This window comes from Erinaceus europaeus, chromosome 12, assembly GCF_950295315.1.
Source record: "Erinaceus europaeus chromosome 12, mEriEur2.1, whole genome shotgun sequence".
Taxonomy (NCBI): domain Eukaryota; kingdom Metazoa; phylum Chordata; class Mammalia; order Eulipotyphla; family Erinaceidae; genus Erinaceus; species Erinaceus europaeus.
In genome coordinates, this window is record NC_080173.1 from 87,576,102 (window position 1) to 87,602,984 (window position 26,883).

At 47.1% G+C, this 26,883-nt stretch overlaps 1 protein-coding gene across 3 annotated transcripts in view; it reads left to right on the plus strand.

The window, feature by feature from the left end:
- The window catches only part of NTN1 (netrin 1), a 223,171-nt gene that overhangs the window by 172,718 nt on the left and 23,570 nt on the right, over nt 1-26,883 (plus strand). The window lies entirely within an intron of this gene.

Genomic DNA, 26,883 nt, shown 5'->3' on the forward strand with positions numbered 1-26,883 from the left:
ATCCTTTGGGAATTTCCTATAGTATAAATCATGCCAAAGAAATCCCACTTACAGGCAAGAGAGCAGGAGCTTGCCCACTACTCTTTGGAGAGGGTTATGTGTAACCCTACCCTTCAAATTTTTCCAAGCAGAGCAATATCCTGTCAGCCAATGGCTAGCCTTAAGAGAAGGGTCCAAGTGTGATTAGTTAACCACCAGTACCTGCAACAGCTGGAGCAGGTCCACTGGCCCAGAAAAGGTCTATAACCAGACACCAACCATATTCATTGTGATGTTGTAAACAGCTCAATGTGAAGGCCAGTCTTGTTGGAATTTGGGAGACCACTTATGGATTTATATTCTATTTGTTTTCCATCAGACCTACACCATAAAAAGGCTCAGTGGGGGTACTGTGTGGTTAAACACACGTAGCACAAAGCACAAGGACTGGCATAAGGATCCAGGTTCGAGCCCCCAGCTCCCCACCTGCGGGGGGGGTCGTTTTACGGGCAGTGAAGCAGGTCTGCAGGTGTCTCTCTTTCTCTCCCCCTCTCTCTTTCCTATCCAACAACAATAATAACTACTACAACAGTAAAAAAAAAACAACAAAGGCAACCAAAAGGAAAATAAATGTTTAAAAAATTATATTAAAAAAAAGACTCAGTAGTTTCTCTCTGTGACCCAGTGTCCTCCCTCCATATAGAACCAGTAACTTAGTAGAGACTATCTTTCTCCCTCTCTCTTTCCTTTCTCTTTTTTTTTATTATTTATTTTTCCCTTTTGTTGCCCCTGTTGTCTTATTGTTGTTGCAGTTATTATTGTTGTTGTTATTGATTGTTGGATAGGACAGAGAGAAATGGAGAGAGGAGGGGAAAACAGAGAGGGGCAGAGAAAGACAGACACTTGCAGACCTGCTTCACTACCTGTGACGCGACTCTCCTGCAGGTGGGGAGCCGGGGGCTCCAACCGGGATCTTTTCACCGGTCCTTGCGCTTTGCGCCATGTGGGCTTAACTGACTGTGCTACCTCCCAACTCCCCTCTTTCTTTCTTTTTAATTGCTTCCAGAGTTATCACTGGGGCTTGGTGCTGGAACTACAGATCTACTGCTCCCCCAGGCCAATTTTCCTTTTTTTTTTTTAATAGGACAGATATAAAATAAAGGGGAGAGGGAAATAGAATAGAGAGGGAGAGGCAGAGAGATATTTGCAAACCTGCTTCATGGTTCATGAAGCTTCTCACCCCTCCTGCAGGTGGAGAGCTGGGGGGGAGAGTGCACAAACCCACATCCTTGTGCGTGGTGACGTGTGCTCCCAACCAGCTGCCAGCGCCAGGCCCTGAGCCGGCGTGGCTTCTTATTTCTCTTCTCTCCCATGCCCGCTACTGCTTGCTGCTGTTTTATCAAGATCTTCACATCTCACCAGTCCTGTATTTGTCAGGGGTGGCTTTGTGCTTTAACAAGCAGGACTGTCAGTTCATTGCAGGTGTTCCTGGCTGAGTACTTCCTTTCCAGACAACGAGACTTTTCTGAAAGTGCTGTGTAGCATTTATTTCCAGGCTCCTTTTGGCCAGAACTCAGTCCCTTGACCACACCTCCTCTCCAGGGGTGCTTGGTAGAGTAGTCTGTGAGCCTGGGAGGAAGATGCAGTGGTATTTGGTAACCACAGAGTTTTCTGTTCACTCTGCTGACTTTGGGACCCCTCTCCCCATGGCATTGCGGTTCACTGGCATCAGAAAGTGCCAGTGAGCTTTGAGGGTCTTTTCTCTGTTTGGGAAGCAACTTAACCTATCCTTTGATCAAGGGGTGTGCATCCTGCCTGATAGCTGCCTAAGGTTGGGGAGGGGTATGCCCACCTTGGGAATCAAGTAAAGACGATAGTGGACTTCGGCCATGACCTCATTGGCACTGGCTTCACCAGCTGGGCTAGCCAGATAACTAGCCGGGTGGGTGCTCAAGATTACAAGCCTCTCTCTCTCTCTCTCTCTTTCTCTCTCGTGCCCTTTCCGGGTGGGTGCTCAAGATTACAATCATCTTCTCTCTCTCTCGTGCCCTTTCCAGGGAGTACCAGCTTAGCCTCCCCCGCCCCTGCTCAGCTAAATCACCCTTCAGTGTCAACAGAAACTCCAGCCTGTGTCCACCATTGGCACTGGCTGGAGAAGCGTATCAAGAGCCAACTGGATCCCCATTGGGACAGCTTTGTTTTCCCTGCTGAACACAAAATCCCCTGTTCACTGGGAGAGCTGACAAGGAGACCCCGTGGGGTTGGCCTTGTGGGAGCAGATACCCGTGAATACAGCGCCCGAATGGCTCGAGCTTATTAAAGGCGAATACACAGGATAACTCTGCCCTCCGAGTGCGGGACAGAATGGAGGGCACAGAGCTGTTACAGGGGATTAGCAGCTGCAGACTGACGGAGGCAGGTGCAGCCTTTTCTGTAATTTGAAGGGTTTATGAAATACTGATCCTCTGCTCTATGAAGCCTTCCCTTGGCCTCCTCTGGGCTACAGGCTGCAAATGGGGATTTCTTGTTCAGTCAGACTTGGGAGTGGTTTTGAGTGCCTTCCCCAATCCTTCCCTAGCCCTTAATGTCCCTTGGGAATGCTGATCACGGTGTTTATACACTTGTCTGCTTATTCATGTTCTATTCATCCACTCATTCATTCATTCATTCACTTATTGATTCACCAGTCACACATTAACACTTACTGAAGGCTTCTGCTAGGTTTGGGGGCTACAGAGATGATAGGATGTGGAGCCCTGCCTTCAAGGAACTCATGACTCAGGCCATTCTAGGTGATTCTAGTTCAAACTGAGCAGCTAGAGTTGAATCAAGTTCATGTGTGTTCAGCAGATATATCTGCAAGGCCCTTTAGGTGGTTCTGTCCCCTTGAAAGACTTTGCTAAGAGCCTGGAAGCTCTGTTTCATTCAACTAGATAAAGCCTCAAGGTCAAGGTGGCTCACTGGCCCATGAGTGGCCTCCCATTTCCTAATGATACAGATGGCAGATGGGAAGCAATGACAGGACAGAGCTAAAAATTGAGGATACTCAAGCAAGTTCATTTGGTGTATCAGAATGTATATCATGATAAAAACTCAAAGCGCTTTACTTCTCCAATTCAGGCACCTTATTGGGTCTCCATGTCTTTCCCTCATGGAGATATGGGCGCCCCGCCCCCACCCATTTGCTTGCTCCACTCAGATACTCTTCATCTAGTTACCACACAGCTTCAAAAAAACAGGTCACTGTCTGCACTTCCCTCCAGAGTTTGTTTTTTTTTTTAATTTCTTTATTGGGGAATTAATATTTTACATTCAACAGTAAATAGAATAGTTTGTACATGCATAACACTTTACAGTTTTCCATCCCTCCAGAGTTTACTTGGCCAAGAGGACTTAGCTTTGGTGTAGGAGTTTGGACCTTTGACTCTGACAGAAGATGTCTGTGGCTAGAGAATTTGATGCTCATGTGAGAATGAGGTGGAGGTTAGAAGAGGTGTCTGGACCTCAATGCTGTCACTCTTCTTTTATATATATATATATATTTTATATTTTATTTATTTATTCCCTTTTGTTGCCCTTGTTTTGTTGTTGTTGTTATTGATGTCATCATTGTTAGATAGGACAGAGAGAAACGGAGAGAGGAGGGGAAGACAGAGGGGGAGAGAAAGACAGACACCTGCAGACCTGCTTCACTGCCTGTGAAGCGACTCCCCTGCAGGTGGGGAGCTAGGGTACCGAACCAGGATCCCTACGCTTGTCCTTGTGCTTTGCGCCACTTGCGCTTAACCCACTGCGCTACCGCTCGACTCCCTCTGTCACTCTTCTAAGAGAGGAAGAGACACATGATGTCAAAGACTCTGTGTGAACATATTTGGGGCCCAGGTAGCTAGCTGTTCCTCAGTGGCTAACAGGAGCTGGTTCTTATGGATGGGGATCCCTGTGGGGCTAGATGGTGTCTCCCACTCGCATGACCTCCTCTTTATGTGGAGGCTGTTTACCAGGAGTGGTTCTGGAAGACCCTTTAGGAGGTCTGTGCATAAACTTGCCAGCCATCCACAAACTCTTGGGAAGCCAGTCTCTCATGCCAGTCCCCCTTGGTCGGTGGATGGTACTCAGAAGGCAAGAAAACATGGTTTCTGGGGGCCGGACAGTAGTGCAATGAGTTAAGCACACATGATGTAAAGCGTAAGGACTGGTGTAAAAATATTGGTTTGAGCCCCTGGCTCCCCACCTGCGGGGGGTGGTGGTGTTACTTCACAAGCAGTGGAGCAGGTCTGCAGGTGTCTATCTTTCTCTCCCCCTCTCTGTCTTCTCCTCCTCTCTATATTTCTCTCTGTTCTATCCAAGAACAATAGTAATAACAATAATAACAACATGGGCAACAAAAAAGGGGCAAAATGGCCTCCAGGAGCAGTGGATTCGTAGTGCAGGCACCAAGCCCCAGTGATAATCCTGGAGGTGAAGGAAAGAAAGAAAGAAAGAAAGGAGGAAAGAAAGAGGAAGAAAGAAAAAAAATGAAAGAAAACATGGTCTGTGGATGCCCCTAAAACTCAAGAACAATGTAAACAGCAGTTGGAAATCCTGTGTCTGGGAGTTTCTGGGACCAGAGGACACAGCTAGGAATTCTAGTATAAAAGGTGAGTGTGGCTACCTTTCAATGCTTGGGATGTATGTATACTGGGAGGGCAGGAGTGAAACCCAGAGTATCTTTTGGCTTCTTGGTGACTCTCAGCCTCTCAAACTACACTTTTGAGGAGACAGCCCAGCAGTGCTTCTGCCTGGAGTGTGAAGGGTGTTAGCACTTGTGGAGGGGGAGTATTTGGGTGTATACCTACCTGGAGTATATTCAGACTTCTTGACTTCCCCAAAGAAGATATCATACCTTCCTTCTCCACATAAGAAACTAGTAGAGTTTGGTCTTAACAGGGTATTTTAGTACTCATCATGTATGTCTGTTATGGGGTGAGTAGCTTCCTTTAAATAAGATTTTCACAACAACAATAATGACTACAACAATAAAACAACAAGGGCAAAAACAAAAGGGAAAATTAATTAATTAATTAATTAAAATTTTTTTTCAATACATGAAGTATAAATCACTGATATGCCATGTGATAATTTTTATTTTTCAAAGTTTTATTTTGGGGTGGGGGAGATAGCATAAAGAGATTCTCATGCCTGATGCTTCGAGTTCCCAGCTTCACTACCATAAGCCAGAGCTGAGCAATGCTTTGGTTAATATATATATGATCTTTTATGAGAGAGAGAGAGGAGAAGAAGAGAGACCTGAGCAGGGCTCAGGTATGCCTTATGGCGTTGCCCAGGGATTGCACCTAGCACCTCTGAGGTCCCAGGCATGTAAGTTCTGTGCTCTAACAAGTGATCAGTCTTCATATCTCGCCTTACAACTTTTTGAGGGGAAAGAAAAAGGAACTGTCAAATAAATCCCCAACTTTCCTGCCTTGTTAAGTAATGAATGCTGAAGATAATTTCACCTTTTTCAGGGCGGTGCAGCCATTGCAGAAAGGGATTGTGCTATGGGACAGTCATATGTTCAAGTATTTTTAGCTCACTCAGGACCATTGGTCTGTATTGCCTTCACCTTTGAGTGTTTTGCATCTGGTTTGCACAGTTTCACTGCTTTCTCCCTCAATTTTGCTCTCTGCCAGCTGTTCTTACCTCATTGGGTTTTTCTCTAAAAGGTTCCCCCCTCACCCTTTAAATTAGAAATCCTAGTTACTGTGTTACTAGGTTACCATGATAATGGCTTTCGTTATCAAAGCTCATAAACACAGGATAATAAGCTATGCATAAAAACCTGAAAGGGGGGTGCGAGCAGTGGCATAAGTGGTAAGGGTACAAGTTACTTTGTGCAAAGACATGGATTTGAGCCCCCCAGTCCCCACCTGTAAGGGGGAAGCTTCATGAGCAGTGGAGCTGACCGCAGGTGTCTCTTTTTCCTTCTCTCTCACTCTCTTTCTCTGTCTCCATCATAATTTAAAGTAAAGAAGGGGTAATGACTGTAAGAAGCAGCAAATTCATTGTTCAGGCACCAAGCCCCAGCCATAACTCTGGTTGAGGGGGAAAAAAGAAAGAAAGAAAGAAGGGAGGGAGGAAAGAAAAGAACAAACAGGGCTGGGTGATAGCGCAGCGGGTTAAGCACACATGGTATGAAGCGCAAGGACCGGTGTAAGGATCCCGGTTCGAGCCCCCCAGGCCCCCCACCTGCAGGGGCGTCACTTCACAAGCGGTGAATCAGGTCTATAGATGTCTATCTTTCTCTCCCCTTCTCTGTCTTCCCCTCCTCTCTCCATTTCTCTCTGTCCTATCCAGCAACAATAATAACAGGACAACAATAAAACAAGGGCAACAAAAGGGGGAAAAATAGCCTCCATGAGCAGTGGATTTGTGGTGTAGGCACTGAGCCCCAGCTATAACCCTGGAGGCAAAAAAAGAAAGCAAGAAAGGAAGGAAGGAAGGACAGAAGGAAGGAAGGAAAGAAAGAAGGAAGGAAGGAAGGAAGGAAGGAAGGAAGGAAGGAAGGAAGAAAGAAAAGAGCAAACACCTGAAGGGATTTCCTTGTGAGAGCTATTTGACAGCGCCACCTCTTTTTTTTTTTTTTTACTGGATTCACCTATATCCTTTGGGAAGGCTGAATGGAAAAACAGGCTGTTGACACATTATGTTCAGTATGGGGCCTTGAGAAGTGACAGCCCCTGCCTCAGGGTCATCGTTCCGTGGTCATCAGCCAGCCCAGGGGTTTGGTATCTAAGACCGCTGGGGGGTGATCTACTCTGGAGTGAAGGACAGCTGATGCCAGTCAAAGTGCCCCCCAGGGGTCACTGACCTGGACACCAAACTGTTCTCCTGTGTGTAATAGAAATGGCGGCCTTGAGCAGAAGAGATGGCTCGCTGGGTAGGGAACATGCCCTACCGTGTACAGTGTCCCAAGTTCAAGCCCTAGAAGCTCATCTCAGCGCCATGGCGCTGGTGGAAGGTCTAGTGCTGTGGTGGCTCTCTATCTGAATGACAAAAGTTGGTACAGGGCAGGTGACATTTTGCATGTATGAGGGAGGCTCAGGCTCTGGAAGAGAGGAAAGGTCCTAAGACTACCTCCCTGGCTTCTGTTGAGAGGAAAAGAGGCTGAAGAGGCTGTCCCCATGGTTTTTAGTTCACCATACTTAAACTTGACAAAGAATTGGGAAGAAAGGCATTGTTTTTAGGAATTTTTAAGCTTTTATTCAGGAAAAACGGACACTCCGGTACAGAGAAATGCATGCGAAATGGCAGAAAGAAGCCGAAATGGCAGTGAAGTAGTGAAGCTGATCTTTTATGCACTTCTAGGGACCTGCCATCCCTTCCTTCCTTCCTTCCTTCCTTCCTTCCTTCCTTCCTTCCTTCCTTCCTTCCTTCCTTCCTTTCTCTCTCTTTCTCTCTCTTTCTTCCTTTCTTTCTTTTCTTTATTGGGAGATAGTTGGTCCAAGAGTTGTGGTTTATTGTTAAGATGTTTAACATTGTCTTTCTTTCTTTCTTTCTTTCTTTCTTTCTTTCTTTCTTTCTTTCTTTCTCTCTTTCTCTCTTTCTTCCTTTCTTTCTTTTCTTTATTGGGAGATAGTTGGTCCGAGAGTTGTGGTTTATTGTTAAGATGTTTAACATTGTCTCTTTATTGGGAGATTAATGTTTTACAGTAGACAGTAAATACAATAGTTTGTACATGCATAACATTTCTCAGCTTTTCACATAACACTTCCTTTCTAGGCCACGCCTATACCTATTACAACTTCCAGGTGTCCTTTCTTCCCTTTCCCTCTCAGGTAATGTAAAACAAGGCTTGGCTTCCTCAGGTGTTCCTGAATTCTCTTCCCTGTCAGTGAGGGGGCAAAACAAAGGTTCCTGGTCACAAAAGTTCTGGGTCCAGAGGAACTGGAGTTCAGGGCCTTCTCTGGTCCTTCCCTTCCTTTAACACTTCCTTATAGGTGGTTACACAACTCTAGCACTTTGGTGAGGCTGTTCTGGTGTAGACTTACTATCACCTCAGATGTTCGTGGTAGAGCTCCAGTTGGGGTACACGAGTTGGTCACAGCAATCTCTGAGGCTAAAACAGGATCTGCAGGGATGAAACACAGGCACCCTAAGGCCTGAGGGGTTAGTGACAGAAGTAGAGCCAGAGCCATCTTTGGGGTGGATTAAATCCCATAGTGGTTGGAGAGGATGAGGGGCAGCAGCCTACAAGTCAAGGAAAAGTTCTAGATGTCCAGGAACTGGTTGAGCCTGCCGAGGTCTCCTACTTCCAGTAAGGAGGGTGTTTTGCAGTCCCAGAGGCTGTGGGCAAGAGGCTCTAATCTAATTACATGCTTTATTTGAGCCAATTTGCTTTCCAATCCATCTTGTTCAGCTAGAAGAAAGAGCATGCTGGGGACTCCCGACACCCTCTTGTTCCAAGTGGAGAAGAGGGACTGCTCATCCCCTCATGTGGCCAGTGCTGCCCTGACCTCTCCCAGCCGGGCCACTCCACCCTCCACCAGGCTACAGGCTCCCCACAGGGGAGGGGTTGGTGCCCATCAGTGGTCTTCATCAGCTACGGAGGACCAGCTTCTTGGCCCTTTAATGTGCCCTCCCCCCCCATACACACACACCTCCAAAACCCAGCCTTGCCCAGCAGGCCTGTTTCTTTGCTTTCAAGAGTTCCTCTCAACTAGGCTTGAGTGAAACAAGGCAGACTTCCAAGGCAGGCAACCTGGGGGGGGAGGGGGGGGCTGCTGGTTCCCGCAGGTCAGCCCAGCCCAGCCCAGAGCCTTCCAGGCTCCTCCTAACAAGCTGCCCTCAGATCCCCAGGCCCAGTGTTTTAAATCTGCAAATATATTTTCATAATAAGGCAGCGGATTTAGAATCTGTGTTATTAAAGTCCAAACAAAACACCAAAGCCCTTCGAGCCTCCCTGGAGAGGGAAGATTTATCGGCTCTGTAGTGCTCCCCAGGCCAGGAGCCACATTCGCCAAGCTTCAGCTTTTTGTGTGTTTCACAGCATTTTCCAAAATTGTCTTTTTCCGCCCATTGGAATCCTGCTCAGGGGGCCTTTGCTTCCCTGCTGTTTACACAGACTCCCCTCCCTGGGGCAGATTCCTTTGCTGAGCCTGGTATCTCCCTTCCTCCCTCCCTTCCTCAGACAAGGGGGGGGGGTGCAGGCCTGGTGGGGGGGCCACATGGTGGTGGCAGCTGAGCCCCTTTTATTCAGTTCATTCAGCAAATATTTATGGAGGTCTTGGATGTGTCTGAGCTCTGGGGAGAGAGCAGGGAAGGCCGGGAAGCATCCTCAGGGAGGAAGGCTGACAATAAACGAAGCCAATGAAGAAATGTCTACTGCACCATGTGACAAGTGCTGGGAGCAGCCAGAGCCCCCCAGAGATGCTTTTCACAACAGCCAAAGGCCAATCAATACAGACTTGAATGATACATTAAACAAACAAACAAACAAACAAACAAAACACTTTTTTTTTTAATTGGTTGGGTCAGGAATACAATATTTGTTTTCTTGTCATACTCCCCAAATTATCATAAAACAAGTGACTGGCAACATTTGTAATGCTTCTCTTTGTCATCTCACTAGAACTTCTAAAAAGTATGATTTATTTATTTATTATTGGATAGAGACAGAGAGAAATTGAGAGGGGGGAGATAGAGAGTGAAAGAGACAGAGAGACACCTGCAGCTGAAGCTTTCACTGCTCCTTGAAGCTTTCCTCTTGCAGGTGGAGACTAGGGGCTTGAACCTGGATCCTCGTGCACTGTAATGTGTGTGCTTAACCAGATGCACTCCCACCTGGCCCTCATCACACTAGCACTTCATGGAGCACACACTTTGTCCCCAGGAGTGTACGATTCAGAGACATGTCATCACCTGCCTTGGGCCACACAGTCTGCACATTGGGAGCCAGCATTTTGAGTCCCTCAACAGCCTACCTGCTGGGTAGTTCTGAAGTTCACTGACTTTGGAGCTCTATCATTGCTTTCCATGGGTAGCCCCAGAATCCATGCAAGGGGAATTGTCTGTGTTCTGTGCTTGGGGAGTCTGTATTTGTGGATAGGTTTGTCCTGCAGCTTATCTAATTTAATTTAATTTATTGCCTCCAGGGTTATTGCTGGGCCCCAGTGCCGGCACTAAGAATCCACTGCTCTCGGCAGCCATATTGCCCCTTTTATTAGACAGGGCAGAGAGAAGTTAAGAGGGGAGAGGAGGTAGAGAGGAAGGGGGAAAGATAGACACCTGCAGACCTTCTTCACCACTTGTGAAGCATCCCTCCTGCAGGTGGGGAGCTGGGGCTTCAACTCAGATCCTTGTATGAGTCCTTGTGTAATATGCTTAACCGGGTGCACCCCCACCTGGCCTCCATGCAGCTTATGTTACACTGCTCCGTTCACTCTCACAATGGGAGACCCAGATTTGTGTCTCAGGAGGCGTGTGATTATTTGGTGCCAACAGGCGCCAGGCCTGGAGCAGGGACCGAGATCTGATACACTGTGAGAATAGGAGGCTGATAGACATTTCTGGGCTGTGAGATGGACACTAGGAACTTATATGTGGCGAGGAGGCGGGGGTGATAAAGGGCTCACTTAGTGCGATGCTTTGCCATGTGCATGACTCAGGTTTGAGCCCAGCCCCCCCCCCCCCCAAGGGATTTTCGGTGCTGTGGACTCTCATTCTTGCTCTTTTCTGCTTGGTGTTTGTCTTTGTCTCTCTGTAAAAGTTATCCTGGAGCAGTGAAGCCCCACCAGTGACCAAAGTAATAGTAATAAATAACAAATAAATATTTAAAAAATAGTAGGGAGTCAGGCAGTAGCGCAGTGGGTTAAGCACAAGTAGTGCGCAGTGCAAAGATGGGTGTAAGGATCCTGGTTTGAGCCCCCGGCTCCCCACCTGCAGGGGAGTTGCTTCACAGGCAGTGAAGCAGGTCTGCAGGTATCTGTCTTTCTCTCCCCCTCTCTCTGTCTTCCCCTCCCCTCTCATTTCTCGGTCCTACCCTACAATGATGACATCAATAATAACTACAACAATAAAACAACAAAGGCAGCAAAAGGGAATGAACAAATATTTAATAATAATAACAACAACCAGGGACCGGGCGGTGGTGCACCAGGTTAAGCACACATAACACAAAGTGCAAGGACCCGCTTAAGGCTCTCAGTTTGAGCCCCTGGCTCCCCACCTGCAGGGACGTCGCTTCACAAGCAGTGAAGCAGGTCTGCAGGTGTCTCTCTTTCTCTCTCTTTCTGTCTTCCCCTCCTCTCAATTTCTCTCTATCCTATCTAATGAAATGGGGGAAATGGCTGCCAGGAGCAGTGGATTCCTAGTGTAGGCACAGCAACAACGCTGGAGGCAATAATTTTTAAAAAGTAAATAAATAAATATAAATTAAAAAAAAAAAACTGAGGGATCGGGTGGTAGCACAGCGGGTTAAGTGCACATGGTGCAAAGCACAAGGACCCGCTTAAGGATCCCAGTTTCAAGGCCTCGGCTCCCCACTGCAGGGGAGCCGCTTCACAGGTGGTGAAGCAGGTCTGCAGGTGTCTGTCTTTCTCTCCCCCTCTCTGTCTTCCCCTCCTTTCTCCATTTCTCTCTGTCCTATCCAACAACGACGACATCAATAACAACAATAATAATAACCACAAGAAGTTGAGATGTCCAGAGAGCACAGGCTTACACAAAGCCGGGTCCCAGGCTGTGGACTCCTGTGCCCTCCAGCCAGTCACTTTCTCTCACACCCAGCTGGCCTGGTCTGGTTCACAGTGCAGCTCAAAAAGGATCTTGGAGGCACATGTGCTGCAGTTGGGTGGGGGCTTTGCTGCCAAAGCCTCACCACTCCAACTGCAACTGGCTTCTTGCTTTGGGGGGCTGGGGTATGGATTTAAATCTTCTGCTGAGGACCAGGGCAGCTCCTGGTACTCCTTCCTGAGTACTCCTCTTCGCTGTCTGAGCTGTGCCTGCCCTCCTGCTCCACTCTCAGGCCCCCTCCACTCACCATCATTCCACTGGGCTGTTCTTGGGTGGCTAGAAGCCCTTCTCTGTCCACCTCCATTTCCACCCTCCGAGCCAGAAGTGGACTCCTGGTCATCTCGAGCTGCAAGGGAGTCTGGGAGGAAAAGTCTTTGAGACATTGGACTTCCTATCTGGGGAAAAAGGAAGGGGTCGGGCAGTGGCACACCCAGTTAAGCACACAGAAGTACTAAGCACAAGGACCTGTGCAAGGATCTGGGTTCAAACCCCCGGCTCCCCACCTGCCGGGGTGATGCTTCACAGCGGGAAAGCAGGTCTGCAGGTATCTTTCTCTCCCCCTCTCTGTCTTGTCCTCCTCTCTGTTTCTCTCTATCATATCCAATAAATGGAAGCCAGGAGCAGTAGATTTGTAGTGCCAGCACTAAGCCCTAGTGATAACCCTGGAGGAAAGAAAAGAAAAAGGAGCTTGGATGTTGGGGAGAGCACAGCACATCTGCAGACCCAGGTCAAAACGTGGTTCTTGCGACTGGGGGAGTTGGGGGGGATGACAGAGAAGGAGGACCCTGATGTGTTGCCACTGATGCAGGGGGCCGATGCATTGAGAGGGTATAGCCACACCTGTGTGTCCCATTACCACCTCCTAGAAGGGTGTAGCTCTGCTCAGCAGCAGGAGTCCCATGGGTTAGCGACAGAAGCGTCACCACATTGAATACAGATCCCATCTCATATAGGGGTCCTTCTGCCCTGCCCATAAAGAGCGTCCCCAGCCTCAGTGCAGGAAAGGCTCGCCTTGGAATGTGTACACAAGCACTGCATTCTTGTTCCCAGAATAGCACATACAAGCACATAAAATCCATGCGTAGTCCTGCCACCCAGGTTCAGTGTGCAATATGTTCTTTATCTTTTTTAAAAAATATTTATTTATTCATTCTCCCTTTTTGTTGCCCTTGTTGTTTTGTTGTTGTAGTTATTGTTGTTGTTATTTGATGTCGTCGTTGTTGGATAGGACAGAGAGAAATGGAGAGAGGAGGGGGAGGCAGAGGGGGAGAAAAAAAAAGACACCTGCAGACCTGCTTCACCGCCTGTGAAGCGACTCCCCTGCAGGTGGGGAGCTGGGGGCTCGAACTGGGATCCTTACACCGGTCCTTGTGCTTTGTGCCACCTGTGCTTAACCCGCTGCACTACAGCCCGACTCCCTATCTTTATCTTTTTAAAAGTTTTTATTTTATTTACTTTTCTAATTTTTTTATTATCTTTGTTGGGTAGAGACAGCCAGGAGCCAGGAAGGTAGGGGGAGATATAGAGGGAGAGAGAAAGAGACAGACACATGCAGCACTGCTTCACCACTCGCAGAGCTTTCCCCCTTCTTGTGGGGACTGGAGGCTCGAACCTGGGTCCTTGCGCATTGTAACATGTGGGTTCAACCAAACTCACTACCTACCACCTGGCCTCCAGTATATTCTTTAGAATGTCATTCACGGGAGTCGGGCGGTAGTGCAGCAGGTTAAGCACAGGTGGCGCAAAACACGTTGACCGGCGCCCAGTTCAAGTATCCCAGTTCAAGCCCCCAGCTCCCCACCTGCAGGGGAGTCACTTCACAGGCAGTGAAGCAGGTCTGCAGGTGTCTGTCTTTCCCCCTCTGTCTTCCCCTCCTCTCTCCATTTCTCTGTCCTATGCAACGATGATGACATCAATAACAACAACAATAATAACTACAACAATAAAACAAGGGCAACAAAAGGGAATAAATAAGTAAATAAATGTTTTTTAAAATTAAAAAAAAAGAATGTCATTCACTCCCCTACCACAGTTGTCAGGCTCCTGAAACCCCCTACATACACACACACACACACACACACACACACGCATGCCAGCTCTGGGATCCCTTCCTTTTGGTTCCTCACGCTGGCTGGGCCCTTTTCTGCCCTGGGTATGTCACAGAGCAGACATGTCCTCAGCCTAGGGGATTCCCATATGCCCCTCCTCCTTTCTCTGCCAGTCACCTGTCCTCAGGCTGTAAGTGTCTCTCTTTTATGAGGTGGGTACAGTGACCCAGCCAAAATGAGTAGACTCATTTGAGTGCCACTCCCTGGCCCCAATTCCTTAAACTCTTTCATTCTGGACCAGGAGCCTCTTGCCTGGGCCTATTCAGAGTCTGAAGCTCACCCAGCCCGCAGGTCCCTGTTCTAAGATAGGCCTTCATAACTGGTGTCCCTAGCTTATAACCCCCACTTCTCCATCTTCCCAAGTCTGACAGCCCAAAAACAGAGAGGTAGGGGTGCTACAGAGATGAGACCCTTGCCAGCTCCCCGCCCTGCTCCAAGGGAGGTGCCAGATGCAGTGCCCCTGGCTCCAACCCTGGGACTCGAGGCTGCGCCTACCATATGCTCGGAGATGAGCTTCGATGAGCTTCGATCAGGCGAGCTGGCCTGCCCAGCAGGGTTTTTGGCACCTGGGGCACAGGAGGCAGACTGGAGGGGTGAGCTAACCAAGGTAGAGGCAGTGGAAGGAGGGCCTTGGCCACTGGGATGGAGCCTGTAAGGCCCCCTCGGTCTCTTGGCTGTAGGTTGGCCAGGGGAGCAGGTGGGGGGAATGAAAAGGAAGGTTGGCTGCTCCCAGGAGGAGCCAGGATGCCAGCAAGCCAGGATGGGCCTGCTGTGAGCCGCAGATGGTGGCCTCCGGGTCTTAGTGGGCCTCCCCGGGACAGAGTGTGTCTGAGTGTCCGGGGTCCAGCGGTGCCTGTTCAGTCGTGGTGGCTCCCGTCTCAGTGGAAAGAGGGAAGGAGTAGGGGCCATCCTGCTGCAGGGAACCCTGCAGGTCTGTCTGCACCCTCAACTCAGGGCTCAGAGGGTCCCCCCGAGAGAGGGCACAGTGGAGCCTCCTGCTTGCCCTTTATTTCTTACTCCTGAGCACGGCAGGCTGACTCAGTCAGGGCCTCTGACTCTCAGCCGCTAGATGGAGTGAGATGGGATCCTACGGGCCAGAAAATACAGGGGCTCTTTGCTTAATTTGTCAGGTGGTCGCAGAGTCTATGTATACGTTTATGCTAGTTTTAAATATTAGGGTTGGATGAGATGAAAAAATATATAATATATGTGCAGTGGATTCTCAGCACTTTAATGTGGTTCAGCCTTCTAGTTCTCTTTCAGACCAGATTAAAGTACATGTGCATCGTGTGGTCTCCCCCAAATAAATAAGTGTTCATAGAACCAGTCTCTGAAACTGTCTGGATTCAGAGATTTATTCATTTTTTTAAAAAAATATATATATTATTTATTTATTATTGGATAGAGACCATTTGAGAGAGGGAAAGAGACAGACACCTGCAGTCCTGCTTCACCACTTATGAAGCTTTCCCCCTGCAAGCTTGAACCAGGGTCCTTGCACACTGTAATGTATATGCTTAACCAGGTGTGCCACCACCTGGCTCACAGAGATTTCTTAAGATTGCTTATGTGTTCAGACTTGAAATCTCTTCTTCATTTCAACTTGGTTTGTATATTTAAAAAAAAAAGTTGTTTTTTTTTTATTGGAAGGGTGTATGTAGATAGCATAGTGATTATGCAAAGAGACTCTCATGCCTGAGGCTCTGAAGACCTAGGTTCAATCCCCTGCACCACCATAAGCCACAGCAGAGCAATGCTCTGATTTAAAAAAAAAAAATGGTTGAGTAAATTGTGGTCTATACACAATGGAATACTACTCAGCTGTTAAAAATGGTGAATTCACCTTTTTCACCCCATCTTGGATGGAGCTTGAAGGAATCATGTTAAGTGAGGTAAGTCAGAAACAAAAGGCTGACTGTGGGATGATCTCACTCATAGGCAGAAGTTGAAAAGCAAGATCAGATGGGAAAACACTAAGCAGAAGTTGGACTGGAGTTGGTGTATTGCACCAAAGTAAAAGACTCTGGGGTGTGTGAGGGGAGGGTTCAGGTCCTGGGACATGATGGCAGAGGAGGACCTAGAGGGGGTTGAATTGTTATGTGGAAAACTGAGAAGTGTTACACATGTACAAACTATTATATTTTACTGTTGACTGTAAACCATTAATCCCCCAATAAAGAAATAAAAAAAAATAAAATGTTTTTATTTAGATGCCCAGGATTTTAGATTCAAGCCTAAACACAATTATAGGATATCTTTTAGTCCTCTGCTCCTTTTCTCTTTATTCCCAGTGTGTCTGCTTCCTCTCTTGTACTTGTAATTAGACATAGCTGTGTTTTGTCTGTTTCCTTTTTGTCTGTAAGTTTGTTCTTTGGACTTTATTCAGAGTCTTCAGGTGAATTTGTTTTTTCCATTCTCCAGTGTCCTATTTTTATTAATATTTTACATCTGATATTCTTTCTTCCTGCCTCCATTGGGTTTTATTTTGCTTTGTTTCTGTTTTCTAGAATTGAGTATGTTTTGTTTTCTTTCTTTTTTTAAAAAAAATGTATTGATAGATTTATTCCCTTTTGTTGCCCTTGTTTTATTGTTGTAGTTATTATTGTTGTTGTTGTTATTGATGTCATCATTGTTGGATAGGACAGAGAAAACTGGAGAGAGGAGGGGAAGACAGAGAGGGAGAGAGGGGGAGAGACAGACAGACACCTGCAGACCTGCTTCACCGCCTGTGAAGCGACTCCCCTGCAGGTGGGGAGCCAGGGGCTTGAACCAGGGGCTGGAACAAGGATCCTTATGCAGGTCCTTGTGCTTCTTTTTTTTATTATTTAATAATAAGTGACCTTTATCATTACACTGTGGTTAGGAAAGGTGACCTATAGGATCTCAGCTTCACAGAATTAGCATAGCATTCTTGCACTTTTATGTGTTTGTTACTTTTTATATTTTAAACGAATACTTTTGGCATAATATGATTCAATAAGATATTATTCTACACAAGATACTTTTAGAAAATTTCTAGGAAAACTTTTTCTTATCACTTATTGACTAACTTACAGCTTTTTTATACATAAAATTTTATCAGTGATTTAATATTGATTTACAAGATTGTAGGATAATAGGAGTATAATTCCATACAGTTCCCAACACCAGAGTTCTGTGTCCCATCCCCTCCACATACTCTACTCTGGAAGTATGGACCAAAATTCTTTATGGGATGTAGAAGGTGGAAGGCTTCTATAATTGGTTCTCCACTGGACATGGGCATTGGCAAGTTGATCCATACCCCCAGCCTGTTTCTGTCTTTCCCTGGTGGAGTAGGGCTCTGGGGAGGTGAGGTTCCAGGACACATTGGTGAGGTCATTTGCCCAGGGAAGTCAGGATGGAATCATAGCAGCATCTGCAGCTTGATGACTGGAAGGCTGTAAGATATAAAGCAGGACAGATTGTTTAATAAACGGGAACCAAAAGATAGGAATAGAGCAGATGAAATGAGGAAGCTAGGAAGTCTATTTTAGGAATGTTCCATAGAGCCCATGACTTTACTGATTTTTGCCTGAGCTTGATAGCTAATGTGTAAGTGAACTAAAAATATTGTTGCCAGGGGATGGTGTCCCAGTTGAGAATAGAGCTAGAAAGCTGAATTAGGGCAGAGAGTAGCTCCCAAATTTGAAGAAAGTATATAAATACAATTAACTGTTTACCCCATCAATCGGAACCACGGCCCATGTTAGTTCATATTTAACACAGGAGTCTGGGTAACTAACCTTTGAGTTCCTGTCAGTCTGATCTCACAGTCCATGGTCACCGCTGGGAACATTCTAGGTTGTACTACCCAGTCTCCCTTTGAGAGTGGGGCAGTCCCTACCATTGCTACTTTCTAGTGAGGGAAAGGTCCTGGAGAGGCCCACGAGAGGGCTTATGATAACATTCCTGATGGAAATGACCAGTGATGGTGGAGTGAGGGATCTATTAGAGGTCTAGGCCCATATTATCTCTGTGGGAATCCAAGGATTCCCTGACTAGGGCCCCAGGTGATGGGAAGGGCTCATATTGACCCAAAAGGCCATCACTAAGTGAGCCAGTCTCTTGCCCTCATCCAGCTTTTTTAGTCCCTTCTTTATGTGATGAGGTTAGACTTTCTCCCAGTTGTTAAGCCACTGAGTGCCATTGTTCTATCCAAACTGGTATTAGATTTATGGGCTGTGGCCTCAAGTTAGGGAGGAATTACAGCTAAGACTTTAGTGGGATCTGAGTTAACCTTAAGTTTCACTGCATTTTACTTGTTTGATGATGCTAATAAAAGGTGTCATGGGGACAATGATTGTCCTTTGGTTAATGTATATATACCCTCCCAGGGCTATTGCTGGGCTCGGTGCCTGCACTATGAATCCACTGCTCTTGGAGGCCAATTTTTCTCTTTTGTTGCCCTTGTTGTTTATCGTTTTTGTTATTGTTATTATTATTATCTCTGTCATTGTTGTTGGATAGGACAGAGAGAAATAGAGAGAAGAGGAGAAGACAGAGAGGGGGAGAGAAAGGTAGACACCTGCAGACCTGCTTCTCCGCTTGTGAAGCGGCCCCCCCTGCAGGTGGGGAGCCGAGGCCTCAACTGGGATCCTTACACCAGTCCTTGTGCTTCATGCCATGTGTGCTTACCTGCTGTGCTACCGCCGGGCCCCCATATAATTTTTTTTTTGCCAGTATATCACTTGGCCAATTGTATACAGTGTTTCTTACTTACTTTCTTTTGTGTCCTTAGTTAAGTAGATAGAGTGACTGAGGGAAGTAAAGTAGGGGGTAGGAGAAGAGGGTATATAGGCCTAAGCAGTAAATACTTGATTAAATACTTGTGGCGCCTTCTTTAGTTCCTTCCACTTGCATGCTGAGCTTATTAGGCCTGAGTCTAACCACACTGGACTATTTTTAAAAATTTTTGTATTCCCTTTTGTTGCCCTTGTTTCTTATTGTTGTAGTTATTGTTGTTATTGATGTCGTCATTGTTGGGTAGGGCAGAGAGAAATGGAGAGAGGAGCGGAAGACAGAGAGGGGGAGAGAAAGACAGACACCTGCAGACCTGCTTCATCGCCTGTGAAGCGACTCCCCTGCAGGTGGGGAGCCGGGGGCTCAAACCAGGATCCTTATGCGGGTCCTTGTGCTTTGCGCCACGTGCACTTAACCCGCTGCGCTGCCGCCCGACTCCCCACACTGGACTATTAAGCACTTTTACTTTGAGGTACATAGTTGCCTCTAACTTGTGGATACAAGTACACATGTACCTTGTCCCCTAGGCCCTGGCCTATATCTAGAGTCTGTAACTTCTACAACTTCTCTTTAAGTAGCTGTATATATTATAGTATTCCCTTTTGAGGAGTTAGTTATTTGATTTTTTTTCTTATTCTTAATAGGCACTGAAGAATGAACCAAGAGCCTTGACAGTATTAAGCAATACTGCTGAAGAATCTACCTGCCTCATTAAAAAAAAAAATGCTGTATTTGTAGGGAGAGAAAGGGAGGGAAAAGGAAACACACAGATAACAAAGAGAGGTAAGACAGAGAGAGAGGGGGGGGGGAGGACAGAATGAGGGAGAGTGAGAGACAGGAAGAGAGAAGAGGGAATGCTGCCTCTGGTTCTTCCATTTGGTTCTGGAAATTGAGTCCAGGGACACATACAGTCCAGTGCTCTACAAGTTGAACTGTCTTCCAGATCAGTCATTTAATATTTCTAAGCAGCTTTTTGATAGAAGACTTAATAATCTGTAGTCACCTTTTGTATTTACAGTTGCTCTGCTGCATGCTCTTTATTTCTCAGACAATAGCTCTTCTGTTTCCACTTTTCTGGTTTTTGGCATATTTATTCCCTGCCTTCTCTGGTGTTTTGTGGTAATTTGGAGTTTTTCAAAAGAACTTTTTGGTCTAAATGCTCTCATTTGTTAGAGTCAGGCAAGAAATAGCATCTTTTGCTTTCTGTCTACTTCACTTTTACTCTACTTCTTAGCTTTTCTTAAAGTGTTCTAAAGTTTCAAACTAAATGTGATAATTATATATACATCTGTATGTATATATAATTATGTATTATATATGCATGAATATAATAATTATGCTCCTTTGAGTATTTAAAATTATTTGATATTTGATATTTGCCTTTATGAAATCTCTCTGTTCACTGGTTTCAGTGCTTATTACTATCCTTGCCTTTCACAGTTCTTATTTCTGAATTATTTTATAGTTGGTTAGAAAATGTTTTCAGATGTTCCTCTCAGGAAGGACCCATGATTGGCATGTTTTCTGAGTCCTTGCATACTTGAGAATGTCTTTTGCTTACAGTGACCTGCCTGCATGTAAGACAGTCTAGCTAGCTATGAAATTCTTAGATCACAAGTTTTTCATTTTCCACCAGGGTAATTACTGGGACTCAGTGTCAACACTACAAACTCACCACTCCTGGCAGCCATTTCCTCCCCGCTCCTTTATTTTGATAGGACAGAGAGGAATTGAGAGGGGAGGGAGAGATAAAGAAGGAGAGAGCAATATACACCTATAGATCTTCTTCACTGCTCCTGAAAAATCCCTCCTTGCAGGTGGGGAGTGGAGGCTTGAACCAGGTCCTTGTGCATGATAATGTGTGCGCTCAGCTGAGTGTGCCACTGCCCAGCCCCCCACCCCAGCCTTTTCATTCATTTTTTTTTTTTAATCTTTATTTGCTGGAGACAATCAGAAATTGAGAGGGAAGGGGATGATAGAGAGGGAGAGAGACAGAGAAACACCTGCAGTCCTGCTTCACCACTTGTGAAGCTTTCCCCTTGCAGGTGGGGGCCGGGGGCTCGAACCTGGGTCCTTGCGCACTGGAACATATGCGCTCAACCAGGTGCGCCATCACCTGGCCCTGGCTTTTCATTCTTTAAGCCTCTAGATGCTGCCCCGGGGTTAACAAGTCACTTTCTTACCACTGCTGATTTTTGAGCTGCACATGTTTGTCCTACATCCTGGCATTTCACACATATTTTGTGAAGGTTATGCACAGTGTTGCTGGATTCTCCTTGATTTTTCTAAAAATTCAATGAGCTCTTTGCTTGTGTATATGTAGGTCTATCTTTAACGCAAGAGTCCTATCTTTTATTCCTGTTTCTACTCTTTTTTAAAAAATATTTTTTAAAAGATTGCTTTCTTTACTAATGAGAATACCAAAGAGGATACTCTTTCCAGCAAATGCTGGAGGTCAAACATAGGACCCTCTTCTGGAAAATCTGATGCTGTATCCATTGCACCACTTCTCTGGCCACTATATTCCTCTTTGTCTGCATTATTTCTCTCTCAAACACACATCACTTTTCTGCTTTCCTCTATTTTTATCTTCTCTTTCATAGTGTACATGTCTTTGTCCTTTCCCTCTAATACTTGTTGAGTTTCTTCAGTTTCTTCATGTTTCCTAATCAGTTTTTTACTGTATCATTTCTTTCGAGTGCTTCCAACATAGAATTCTAAAGACAGGAGTCAGCTGGATTCCTCTCCATCCTCCAAGCTGGGCAGTGTGTGCCACTCCATCTCTGGTTCAGAGGCTCTACCAGCCTGTCCTTCTGGTTTGCTTCTCCTCCATGCAAACACTATCTTTCTACCTCCACTGCCTGAGGGTGGTTCTTCTCTGCAGTGATTCCAACTCAGATTAAAAGCGCGCGCGCACACACACACACACACACACACACACACACACACACACACACACACGTTCAAGTAGCCACTGCAAACAGTACTGTGTAAGTCCCTACCTTTCCCTGAGCTCTACTCCCTGGAGGAGGAAGCAACATCTGTGTCCCACCCTTTTCCTGCCCATTTGTTTTCTGATTGTTGTCTGTCATCTTCTCCCGCTTTCCAGGATCTTTCTGTTAATCAGACAAAAGAGCTGTGTCCCGAGGTAAAACCTAGGCAGGTTTTACTTGTTCCACCACCATCTGCCTTTAATTAATAGCAACTGCTTTCAGATTCCAGCATTGGGCCATCTATCAGTTTGGTTTTTGGCATTAGTGTGAGCTTTTGGGTTTTTTTTTCTTTTTCTTTCTTTTTTTTTTTCTCTTTCCCTCATTGTCTTTATAACTCTTGGGGAACAAAACAAGGAGAGCTCACATGGGTGGCTGCCAGATAGGTGCCTTTTTTTCTTATTTATTTATTCACTTTTGTTGCTCTTGTTTTATTGTTGTAGTTATTATTGTTATTGATGTCATCGTTGTTGGGTAGGACAGAGAGAAATGGAGAGAGGAGAGGAAGACAAAGGGGGAGAGAAAGACAGACACCTGCAGACCTGTTTCACCTCCTGTGAAGCGACTCCCCTGTAGGTGGGGAGCTGGGGGCTCAAACCGGGATCCTTATGCCAGTCCTTGCACTTGGTGCCATGTGCGCTTAGGCAGCTGCACTACCCAATAGATGCCATTTTGAAGGAGTCATAGCTGCGTGCTAATGCTGTGGTCTGTCCGTCCAATTTGAAGTCTCCTCCATCGTTGTGTGTATACTTGATAAAGGGAAAACACACAGGAACATTTCCCTTATTCAGGGCCCATTTGTCCAGTGACCTCAGTTCCCTGGACTACAACCAAAATAGAGTCCACAAACAGCCAGCCAGAGGGGCCGCAGCATCCGTGTTCTGAAGGTTATTCACTATACCCTTAGGAATGCATTTCGAGCTCTCTTCTCAAGCCTTTTTTTTTTTTTTTTGTCTTCTCACATGCAATTCTCTCTGCTTCTTCTCCCCTTCCCTCCCCTCCTCTCTCTCCCTTTGTGCCACCAGAGTTATTGCTGGGGATTGGTACCTGTGGGACAAATCCACTGCTCCTGGTGTGTTTTTTTTTTTTTGCTTGTCCCTTCCTTCCTTCCTTCCTTCCTTCCTTCCTTCCTTCCTTCCCATCTCTTTCTCTCCCCCCCCCCTTTCTTTCTTGATAGGGCAGAGGGAAATGGAGGGGAAGAGGAGAGAGAGAGAGAGAGAGAGAGAGACCTGCGGCTTGTTCTACCCCTGCAGGTGGGGATCAGGAGCTCGAATTCGGGTCTTTGTACATGGCAAGGTGTGCACTTTACCAGTTGCACCACCACCCAGCCCCTTTGCAGGCAATTCTAACAAGCTCTATCTCTATTCTATCTCCTCTTTCCTAGCTTGCAGGTAAGTCAAGTGGAATTAGCAAACCTGAAGTACGGAAACATTTGACAAAAGCAAACTGACCTGGCAAAGATTTCTGGCTGGCAGAAAAGAAAGATGTAGGGCGTGCATGCACGCACGCACGCACGCACGCACGCACGCAGGCACAACTACTAGTGCTGAGAGAGTATTTGCTCTAAGGGCAGTCCACTCGAACGTGGTGATGTGAATGCTCGCTTCCTTGTGCCAGTAGCTACTTTTCTAGGCCTTTCTGCCGCCATGTTGGGCGTTCTGTGTAAATCCTCGCTGTAGAGAGACCCGCCCTCGCCCATGTCGACCAAGGTTGATGCACCAAGGCAGTGGAGCTAACCCAGGGTGTATGCTCAGATCCCTTGGGCTGATTAAAAATGTGGATGTGCCCTAAAGCAATGAAACCAGAACCTCTTGGTGGTACATGGGATTCAGGCATGAGATGAGCTTGCTAGCTAGCTTGCTTTCTCTCTTCCTTTCTTTTTTTTTAAACTTTTTAAATTATAATTTATTTATTTATTCATGAGAAAAGATAGGAAGAGAGAAAGAACGAGGCATCACTCTGGTACATGTGCTGCCAGGGATCGAACTCAGGACCTCGTGGTTTGAGAATCCAATGCTTTATCCACTGCACTACCTCCCAGACCACTATTTATTTTATTTTTTTTCCCTTTTGTTGCCCTTGTTGTTTATTGTTGTTATTGCTGTCGTTGTTCTTGGATAAGACAGAGAGAAATCAAGAGAGGAGGGGAAGACAGAAAGGGGAGAGAAAGACAGACACCAGTGAAGGGATCCCCCTGCAGGTGGGGAGCCAGGAGCTCGAGCCGGAATCCTTGGGCTGGTCCTTGTGCTTTGCACCATGATTTGCACTTAATCCTCTGCGCTATCGCCTGGCTCCCTCCTTCTTTCTTTCTTTCTTTCTTTCTTTCTCTCTCTCTCTCTCTCTCTCTCTCTCTCTCTCTCTCTCTCTTTTCCTTCCTTTCTTTCTCCCTTTCTCTATTCCTTCCTTCCTTTCTCTTTCTTCCTTTCTTTCTCTCTCTGTTTCTCTGTTTCTTCCTTTCTTCCTCTCTCCCTTCCTCCCTTTCTTTCTTCCTTTTTTTTTTGTTTTTGTAAAGCTTCTAAGTGGCTCTCCTCTCTCTCTTAGGGTACAGGCTAGACTGCCTCATGTATGAAGTGGAGCTGACAGGCAGGGCGGCAGAGCAGTGGGCACCTCCTGAGCGCCCTGTGAGTGGCCACGGTGGCTGAGGTGCAGACTCTCGTGCACGGGGACCACTGTGGTTTGTCAAGCAGCATCTGGCCCTGTCTAATTAGGCGGTGATGGATGCTGCACTTTGTACGATACGTTCTGCCCCAGGTGGAGACTTGGCTCTGAAGCTGCCGTTAGGAGGGCGAGTGACGGAGCAGGAAGGGAGGACGTGCAGGCTGAGGGGCAGGGGGAGGCTGCCTTGTCTTCTGAGGTGAGTGGCGTGCCTGGAGCAGGTGTTCTGGAATCTTCATGAGCTCTAGTTTCCTGGTCTGTAAGACTGTGGTCCCTTTCTCATGGAAGTGGTTGGGGAAAAGTTCAGATACAGGCTCTATCTGTCTATCTCTGTCTCTATCTCTCCCTGCCCTCCTCCTCCTCTTCTAGCGTTTGCCCTTCTGTAGCCAGTCAACAGCGTCAGATTGAGCCTGATGTAAAGTTTCGAGACCTCCTTTGAATCTGGGGAGGTGGCAGTCGTTGACTATGTGGGTCATAGTCTGTCTGGAGCCGCAGGGGCAGTTCGGGTCGTCTCTGGCTCCCCAGCGATGGAACATAGCCGCGCACCGGCCATGGCCTGTTCCATAGCGATTGAGGAGGGCCCAGTCATAACGTGCTAGGTCAAAACCGGGTTGACGCTTGCAGGGGTCTGTGATGGGGTGTTTGTTCTTTACCTCAGCTGACTGCCAACTCTGCTTCCAAGAGTCTGGAACAGAGAAGTTCAGTGTAGGCGTAGGGGACCAGATTGGGTGACGAGACGTCAAGCATTGGACAGGGTGGGCGAAGATATCCGCGTATATTGGCAGGTCCGGTCGAGCGTAGACGTGGGAAATGAACTTAGATGATGCCACATCCCGACGAATATCTGGCGGGGCGATGTTGCTAAGAACTGGCCACCATGGAACTGGGGTGGAACGGATGGTTCCAGAAATTATCCTCATGGAGGAATATAATTTGGAATTGACCAAGTGGACATGGGGGCTATGGAACCATACTGGGGCACAGTATTCTGCAGTGGAATAGCATAATGCCAGAGATGATGATCGTAGTGTGGAAACGCTCGCGCTCCATGAGGAGCTGGCCAGTCTTGCAATGATGTTATTCCTCGCGACGTTTGGCAAAGGACAGCCCCTCAACATTAAGTTGGAGGACTCGAAGAGCAGGACCAACAGCTTGAAAGCTGTCAGGAGCTGCTTGTTGCTGGCTTTGAAAGTGACTGGGATCCATGTAGATTCAGTCGGCTAGGAAGGATCATCAGTTTCCCCAATGAATGGGTACTCACGAGATGCACCACGGGAAGGTCGATCCAATGCATCCCATCCCTCCTCATCTCATGGGGCTGAAATAGGGCCTGCCATGACCCTTGCAGTAGAGGTAGGGTATAGGTCATCTCCTGCTGACTGGAATGTAAGTAGTGATATGGGGTAGTGACAGTCATTCAAAAAATAATAATAATAATAACGATAAATAAATAAGTAACAGAATGAGAAGAGTGGATTCAAGGCTGTGGCTAAGAAGATACTACCCCACTTACATTCCAGTTCACTTCCCTACATGGAGCGAGCGGGAGGGGATTCCAGCCAGCCCCACTGGGGACCAAGGGGGCGTATGCACAACCTGGACTCAGTCACAGCAGTGACTTTGCTGTGAGCATCATCTGTCCCTGAGCTGGCAAAGACAAGGCTTAGAGCATCTGTTCTGGGGCGGGGGTGGGGGGGTGGGGACGTTGTGGCGTCCCCATGGGGGTGCCATTGCCATTGTTCTGTGGGCTGCCCCCACCTCTTTGCTATCTTGAACTTGACCAAGGTAGAATGAAGGCCTATCTCCCCCCCCCCCCTTTCAGTGGCCCAGCCTCTGCATCGTGAGAGCTCTGAGTCATTCAACTGGCGGGGGATGGGGGGTGGATAGTGGAAGATGAGAGGCAGAATAACTAGTACAGTGGCCTCTGGTGACCCTGGGCGAGAGGGTTCAAGAGCTGGGACCACAAGGAGGCAGGACGAGGGAGCTGACTACCTGGGCTCCCCAGCAGCTGGCTCTGGAGAGGGAACTGTGAGGCAGTGAGGCGGAGCTGTCTCAGCTGAGGCTCCAGTCAGCAAATCCTGAGACCTCAGCAGAGGCAGCTCACTCTTTCATGGGGTCAGAAGCTGGCTAAGCTGTGAGATGGCACTGGGGAGGGAGGCTCTGACTTCCCTCCTTGGTTTGGACTTACACCCTCAGCCCACAGTCCACCTTGAGATTGGCTTTCCATGCTCCCGAATGAGCAGCTGACTCTGTGTGTGTGTGTGTGTGTGTGTGTGTGTGTGTGTGTGTGTGTGTGTTTTCATGCCTCCTTCCCCCTGATCTTTCTGCCCCCTTCACCCTAACCCTCACCTGCACAGGTGCACAGCCCCCTCTTACCAGTCCATGCTGACACTTCTCATAGAACAGCCTGGGCAATACTGGCACCCAGGGTACTCTGAGTACCCAGCTCAGAGATTAACACCCTGCTCACACTGATGGGAACGTCATAGGTGTTTGCTGAGAATGAGGTGTGTTATGACCCTAAGTGCAGTAATCTGGCCCAAATCCAGCACTCAGCCTGGCCACTAGCATCTGGGATGCATGGAGCAGGACACTTACTCTCTGTGGGCCTTAGTCTTCTC